Source organism: Aphelocoma coerulescens (genome assembly GCF_041296385.1).
Source record: "Aphelocoma coerulescens isolate FSJ_1873_10779 chromosome W unlocalized genomic scaffold, UR_Acoe_1.0 ChrW_unloc_scaf_3, whole genome shotgun sequence".
Lineage (NCBI taxonomy): Eukaryota > Metazoa > Chordata > Aves > Passeriformes > Corvidae > Aphelocoma > Aphelocoma coerulescens.
In genome coordinates this window covers 3,137,001-3,145,377 of record NW_027184082.1, presented here as the reverse complement: position 1 = coordinate 3,145,377, position 8,377 = coordinate 3,137,001, and positions in this window count along the sequence as shown.

Below are 8,377 nucleotides of genomic sequence, written 5' to 3'. Positions count from 1 at the left end.
CCACTGCCTTGTCCACTTTGGGTTGTCAGTCTTCCAGGTGAGCAGGGGGGTAGATGGCAGAGCACGTTTCTCTGTGGCCCCAGTCAGAAATCCTGGCTGGGAATGGTAAGGGTGGGACCCCACTGGGATAGAATGTCTCTGCCCCATAAGGTGACGGGGGCTCTTGCCACGAATGGTCGGGTGGTCGCTATCTTGCCTTCTGGTCCTTCAATGACGACATTTCATTTGCTTCTCATGGATACTGCGACTCCACCAATCCCGGAGATCATACCTGCCACTGGCTCCAGTTCCCAATTCCCTGGCCACTCGGAGCGGGCAATGATGGTCACGTCTGCTCCGGTGTCCAGCATCCCTGGGCGGTAGATCCTCTCTCCTTTACAGAACAAGCTGCACTCGATGGTCAGTTTGTTTGAGCCCACAATCTCTATCCACATTGCTGTAGGATTGAGAGGAAGCTGTTCTGGGTGGTTCTGTGGAAGTAAAAAAGCTTGTGCAATCGGTGTTCCCTGTGGGAGAAAGAAAGGTGTGTCTGTGCAGCAAAGCTGGACAAGAATCTCTTGTCCAGGGTGCACTGTTTGTATCTCAGGTAATACAAAGAGTCGTTCTGGACCATGGTGGGTATCGCTTAGGATAAGAATGTCCCATGGGCCGTTCTGCGGTCCATACTTTCCTGTGGGGATACGATAGAAACGCTTGTCAACAAAGTTAAATGGCAGTGATGTTACCAGTTGGTGTCTGGTTCCCATCGCTAGCGCTCCGTGTGTTGGATCCTTCTCACGTGTTCTGGGATCGCCTGGGATGATGGTGCCAGGTGAGGTCCAGTTGTCTGCTGTCAGTGGTCCGATGTGCAGTTCGCAGCCGGGGCGGGGTAGTATAGCCTTTGATTTGTTGTCTGAGCGCGGGGCCTTGACACTGCGCTCCGATAGAAGTTTTTTGGACGCTGCTGGTGCTGTTGCTGTCTCTGGTGCCTTTGGTAGGCGGCACGACAGTCCTGGGTGGGTGACCTTTGTGGGCAGTCCTTTATAAAGTGTCCAAGTTTGCCACAATAGAAACAGCGGGCATTCTCCTTAGAGACTGCTGCAGCAAATGCACCGGAAACTCCCTCTGTGATGCCCTTTGCAACTGCTCGGGTCATTGTGTTCTCTGTGGATGTGTGTCTAGTACAGCTCTCTATCATTTGTTCTATTGTTGGTTCTGTGTCCATGGGTAGGGCCCTCAAGATATTCTTACATTGTTCGTTAGCATTTACCATGGCAAGTTTACCCAAAAGTTCCTTTCGTCCATCCGGACTCTCTATCTAAGCTAGCTTTTAAACAATCAACAAACTGAATGAAGCTTTCATTTGCTGACTGTTTGATGTTAGAGAAATATTGTGTAGGAACAGAATCATCAGGAGTAAGGAGCAGCGATGTCTTAGCTGCAATAACTATGTCTTGTAAGGCTACTTCAGGTAAGGTTGTAGCTTGATCTGAGGGTTTTTGGAGGTCACCTTCTCCAGCCAGTTGTTCTATTGTCCAATCTGTCTGATTTGCATCTTTAGCATGTGTCAGACAATGTTTTTAAATGTCTTTTCCAATGCCTTTCCCATAACATATATTCGGCAGGGGAAAGGCTGCAATTAATAATGTTTTTAATATCATGTGGTACTAATGTATAGGCAGAGAAAGTGGCTTCCAATAAGTTTCTAAAGAAATGTGACCCTCTCCCATGTTCTTTTGCTGCCTTGCAAAGCTCTTTGACTTCTTTGTATGGGATAGGTTCCCATGTTTTTGTAGTTGATGTCTCACCCCTCCTCCCTTTCCCTATAATGACTGGAAAGGCTGAGATTTTCTGGGCTAACTCCCGATCTCCCTCCCGGTTTGCCTCCCTGCGTGTCTGTGCCCATTGGTCCTCAGATTGAGAGCCAGAGCTGCTGCTACTGTCATCTGAAAAGGAGGGATAATCTGTGGCAGGGTGGGGCTGGGGTACAGGGGGCGTAGCGCAGAATCTTTGAAATGCCGACTTTCCTTTAGCCAGGGCAGGGATAGCGGGGGGTCGGGGGTGGTTTGAGGGATGGGGAGGGGGTCTGTTGTGGCAGCATGGGGGTGGAGAGGTTTTACAGCAGCAGGTCATTTGGGGGGAGGTCGGGTTGCAGGTAGTGCCGGTTTCGCAATTCCGTGTGGAGTCAACACGGGCTGTAGGAGGGTGTGGGGGGGGGGGGGTGGTGGGCTTTAGGGCAGGAGTGGAGGAGATGGGGATTGCTCAAGAACCCGTGGCAGGGGGAGGGGGGGGTGCAGGGAGAGGGGGAGTATCAGCAGGGATTGTGCAAGATGCAGCTGGGGGGGGAGACAGTGGGTGTGCTGGCGCCTGCCAGGTTGTCAGGGCCATTTGCGGTGGAGGAAGGGAGGAGGGAGATCCCACTCCTGGGGCAATAGCCAAGGGCAGTGCCACGGATAGCTGCTTCCTGACAGCGGCGAGAGGGGCAGACGCTTGTTCTGTGCCCCACAGTGCGTGCGCGGGGCTCTGCGGAACTGGTCCCGTGTTGTACCATGCTTGCTCCGTGGGTGCAGGGAGGGGCAGCAGAGGCGGGGCGGCTTGCTGGGACTGGGCTGCCATGCCGGGGTGGGGGGGGTCAGAAGCACAGCGAGCCAGTGCGAGAGGGGGAAGGCTGGTGTCGTGCTCGAAGGGTTGCAAAATACCAGGGGCACAGGGAGATGGGGCTGGGGGCGGCTCAGAGGCATCCATCCCGGGGATGGGGGATGAGTCTGGGGTGGGTGCCGCTTGCGCTGCCTGGGGGGTGGCAGCGGAACCGAGGGGGCGAGCGGGGGGATGTTGGGTATGGGAGAACTGCTGGAAATAGGGGACCGGGGTAGGGAAGTGGGGTGGCCGGCGCCCCAGCCGGGCCAGGGCTGGGGCGGCAGGCGGGGTCCGCGCTCTGGCTGGCCATTGCCGGAGGCGGAGGGGGGAGTGGGAGGGGGGAAGGGCAGAGAAGCGGTTTGGCTGAGGGGGGGTTGTCGCTGTAATGGTTTGGTCTAAAATACTCATTACTGTTTATCTTCTGTGAGATAAGAATTAGGAGAAATGCAAAGCAGGCACCAATCTTGAAAGAATATAAAGAAGTTTATTAACAGACCTAAAAGAAGAACAGAAAAAAAATTATACCACCTTCAGAACTCTCCTCCTCCCCCCACCTTCCTCCCTTCTCCTGCTGACAATGTAAAAAGACAACCCTTAAGATGTTCAGTCTGTTTACCACTTCCATAATAACCTTGTTCAGTCCATTTAGAAAGAGAAGTCTCTTTTTGCTCGTGCTATGAAAACAGTATCACACCAAGACAGCCACCCACTTCCAAATATTGTTCAGTCCATTTAGGAAGAGGAGTCTCTCTGCTTGCGATGTGAGTCCCTTCCCCCGACTTGCAGCTTTTCCCGCAAATGCTTTTGAGGGTCCACTCTTGAAGTTTTTTGGGGTACAATTTTAAGGTTGAGCCGTTCAGAAACAAAAAAAAACAGAGGCCCTTCTCCTTCCCTGGGAGCAAAGGGTCTTCCTCATCTTCATCTTTAAGACTATCTCTGGGAGCATCTCTAGGAATTGAGGTTTTTCTCCTTTCCCATTTGGAGCAAAAGTCCTCATCTGGTTCATCTGGTTCATCTCTCTGTCCAAACTTCTCGTGAAATTACAGCTGCGTCAGCATCTGCCTATTGCTTACGAGTTGAACACTCCACCCCCCATATCTTAATGAAATTACAACGGGATACTCTGATATATCATAGCTTCACAACAGACTTTCAGCTTTAAGCATCTCCTCTCTCTCTCTCCCCTCAGGTCTTCAGCTCTTCACAGCAATAAAAGGGTTAATCTCACCTCAGCCTTGCAGCTGTGTGGCTTATCACTGTTGGTCACCTGACCTCTGCCGGACAGCGGTGCCACTTTTCTGAAATCTCGGCCGCAGTGGAGAGGGGGGGTTCCGAGCCGCTCTGGCCTCCCACGGCAAGGCAGTGGGGGGGGTTCCATGGCTGGTACAGGCCCATGGCTCCAGGCTGGCTGTGGCCCAGCCCGGCCCGGCCTGGCCCAAGCAGGGCCTGGCCGGGCCCGCTGGCCCCCACACGGGGCCTGCAGCCACCTGTCCCAGTGCAGGAAACGAGAGAGAGCTTGGGGGGGGGAGTTTGTCTATTCTTAAGTGTGGATCACAGAGGCAGTCACAACTTTAAGTGGCTTAAAGAATTGTCCATATTCAAACTGGCCAGCTGATAGGTTCTATCAGGTCCCAGAGGAAGCTGTAAGCACCCCTTGGCAAGGACATCCCTTCCGGGACTATGCTTGCTAACCTATGACACTCTGTTTAAGACCTTTTGTCTGTTAATCTGTCTCTTCAATAAATAACTCATTTTATAATAGCCCTGATCTGCCATTCTTTAAAACTTGTGAGCCAGAGTGATTTAGGTGTAGGTCCCATGAGCAAAGCTGCTGCCAAAAATCTGAACCTAAGGCAGGGCTTGTCTAACGCTCTCACTCAATCCATAACATTACTGGCACAGTCATGGCAGGATTCTGTTCTCTGGCCAGAAGTGCCTTGTTGCTATGACCCAGCCCACTGCAGGGCTGGGGCAGCAAGATGCCAATCAACCCCGGACCCTCCCCTGGATCGAGTTTCCCCAAGACACAGACTCGGAGCATGGGTCGAAGGGCGGATCAGAAGCTTAAGCCGCATCCCCTTGGGGCTGCGCCAGGGTCCAAGCTGCCTCCCCCTGTTGGGGAAAATTCTCAGTTACTCGGTTGTTTACTGGTTCTTTGTTATAACTCCCGCCTCTCGGTTTCCCCCATTGGTTCTTGTTGAATTGTATCCTCCCCCTGGCTTGTAACTCATTGGTTGTTTTCCCCTTTCCCCGCAGTTCTCAAACCCCTAATAAACTGAGGGAAAAGCCTCTCGACAGGATCCCAGATTAAGATCATTGCCATGTTCTGGTTGCTAAACTTCTGACAATAAACCTGTTGGAAGCCAGACCAGAACCACCTCTCTCTTCCTTTATCTCCGAACTAACATGAGCCCAGATACTCGGTGTCCTGGGTTGAGCTGTATTCTATTACCATCCTCCTGAGCCGTTGAAATCAGGTGGGGCAGTGTTTCCTTGCCTCCTCCCCCCAGACTATCTTGCTGTTAATGGCCCATCATTGTCCTGCCCCATGAGTCAGAGATAACTCCCTCCGGACTATCTTCTGTTAATGAGCCTAATCAACACTTGGCCTCATGACTCATTACCCTATTGTGAGATGCTCCACCCAGAGGGAGGAACCAAGCATCCCATGGTGGATATAATCCGGGACTCTAAACCCCAGAGACACGCTTTCCACTGGATTTCCAGAGGACAGGAGCTACACAGCCACCACTGGACTTTCTAAGGAAGAGCAGACCCCTTCTACTACAGGATCACCACTTCAGAGGACTGCTACCACCACCCTGCCCAACAGGGACTCAGGTTGTATCTTGACTCTGTCAGTGTTTTCTTTTACTTTCTTTTCCTTTTCTTTAATTTCCATTAAATTGTTATTCTGACTTGGTGCCTCCCACTGGTTTGTTTTCAAACTAGCACACTCGGCTCCTGCCGTTTCTCCTCTGCAAAGAAGCCAGCAAGCTCAGACAGCAGCGCCTATCCTGATGGCAAGGTCGCTTCTGTGACGCACAGAAGTAACACAGCTGGACTCTCTCTGACTGAGGGCACGCCAGAGCTCGTGCAATGAGCACAGAACTGCGCTAGGTTGGCGTCCAAGCGTGGGGCTCACGCAAGTGGATCCCTGCGACGTCATAGCTGTCTGTGGACAGCAAGAAGAAGCGACTTTGGAGCAGCCAAAGCCTCTCGGTGCAGCTCGCTCTGTTTTAGGAGTGGTGCCCTGAGAGAAGGCTGCTAACTCCAACTGATTCTGCACTGAACTGACCTTGGAGAGCAGCGGATCTTTGGAGGACTCCACCCGTGTTTTTAGTTTCAGGACCGGACACCTGTAACTGTGAATTTGTGTTGATTTCTGCTGAACTGAAACGTGTGTGAGTATCCCTGGTCCCTGAGATTTTTTGTTGTTTTTCCTTTTGTGAGTGGTAGGTGGAAGTGAGGCTGAGAGTGTTATAAACATATATTGTAATATTGGCTTCTCGCAAGTATTAAGGTAGATATTATATAATGTTAGAAATGCTTTTTGCTGTGTGGATGAAGTTTTCTTTCTTTTTAGCAAGGATATTAGCAAGTGTGAGCAAGTAAGATAACCTCCAAGCGAACAGAGGATGAGGCCCAAGAAGCTGCTAATCAACACTTTGTCCAGAGAACAAAAGGGCCCAAAGGCTACTCTGCCCGGAAAACGGGGGGGCCAGGAGGGCCCAGAGCTGCTATCACCGTTCTGCCCGGGGGGCCAAAGAGGCCCAAAGCTGCAATCAGCCCTGACTGTCTGGAGAATTGAGAGATCCACCCTACTATCAACTCTCACCTAGGGAGCCCAACCCCAAGAATCAAGAGAAATAAAACCACAAGGCAGAAGAATATGCATGCTCTAAAAAGGCGGAACCAAGGAGTGGCCCTGCAGAACAGCTCTGGGAAAAGTTTGAATATGCATTAAGAACAAACAGTAAAAATAGTATAAAAAGGACTCACCTCCAGCATCAGGTGTGCTCTTGGCAGAGCATCAAGGCACCCGGCCGTTACATCTTTGCTTTCTTTGATGTGTCTCTTATTGTCTTTATATTAAACCCTTTAAATTCTCACGGGAGAGTGAACCTCGTTTTTCACAAGAGAGAAATTGGATCAAAACTCTCTCAGCCCCAAAGAGGTTTTTCTCCAAGTTGCAAAATCCCTTGAAGTTAATGGGTTTAAATTTTCAAAGGGTCTGTTAAAAAAGTTCGTTCGCTGGCTTTTCTTTTACCTTCCTCAAGTGTCTCCCACAAATTTAAAATCTCCTGCCTTCTGGCAAGCTGTGGGTGATAAAATTACTGATTTAAAGAGAAAAGAAGACACCACTGGAGAAAAATATCTCCCCTTAGTTTTGGTATTGCGAGACTTACATAAAATGGAGCGGGAAGTAAAAGAAAAGCATGACCCTCCCCCCCAGTTCTTCCTGTATCCCTCCTTCCTCTCCTCGTATCCCTCACCCCACGTCCCCTACGTTGGAAAAATCGAAAGGAGTAAAAAGCCCAAAGGCACAGGGTTGCTACCTCCTCCCTGACCCTTGGTCTTTTCAGCCACCCTGTCAAGATAGCCCTGACCAGGCTGCCTCGACCTCTACCCAAACCCCGTATCCCTCGCCCTCTTCCCCAGTTGTAAGCCCAGAAAACTGTTCTAAATGCCGTTCGCAATTATCCCCCCCCCCCCCCCACTCCACATGTCTGAACAATGGCGCTGACCACATGGCACAGTCCACCCCTCCCCCCTCTTCTTCCTACAATCCCTTTCTCCCTCCTACCGCCAACCCTTTCCTATCCCTGCCCCCAGACATGACGTCTTCGGGCTCCTCCCACACGTCGGGTACTGCCCCCTGTGTCGGGAATCCCCACCCATCCTGTGACCACTCCTCCTTGTCCTCCAACCCCACCCCCTGTGGAGGACTTCCTGGTTCCCACACCCCCCCTTCTGGTTCCCCCAGGGTAGAAACCGGAACTGACGCCATCTTGAAATCAGGTTTGGGAGTCCACTCAGCCCCCTCCTATCCCTTCGCCGCTCCTGTTACCTATGACAGAGCTGGCAATAACCCCACATGGAAACCGTTTGATCTCTCTGGGCTGAAAGAGCTTTGCAAAGCCCAGAAAGAATTTGGGAGGGAGGGTCAGTATTTTAAGAACCTCCTGTGGATAACCCTCACCACTACAGTGATGGTGCTGCATGACCTCAAAAGCATTTTCTCCTGCTTGCTTTCCCCATCCGAGTTTCAAAAGTGGGAAGAAGGTTGGAGAAAGCAACTGAGAGAGGTCCTCCCGATTTTACTGCAGGATCCAAACAATGCCGGCGTTTCTATGGATCACCTTACCGGTGAGGGGTTATTAGCCAAGCCCCATAACCAGGCTCAAAATACACCAGAGCCGGTCCTGAATGATGTAAAGCAAGCGTCAGAGCAAGCGTCCCTAATGATGCCCCCTAAATTAGCACCTCAATTGAATTATACTGAGATTCGGCAACTGCAAAATGAGCCATTTATTGATTTTGTGGATAAACTGAGGCTCGTGGTGGAGACACAAGTAGAAGATCCAAAAACAAAGGAACATATTATAACACAAATTGCAAAAACTAATGCCAATGAATCTTGTAAAAGAGTGATTTTGGGTCTTCCATTTGATCCTCCACCAATCCTAAACCAAATGATTCGTGCTTGCACAACATTAGTGCCAATTAACCAGCTGAATTTAGAAACAGGGTGGAATTT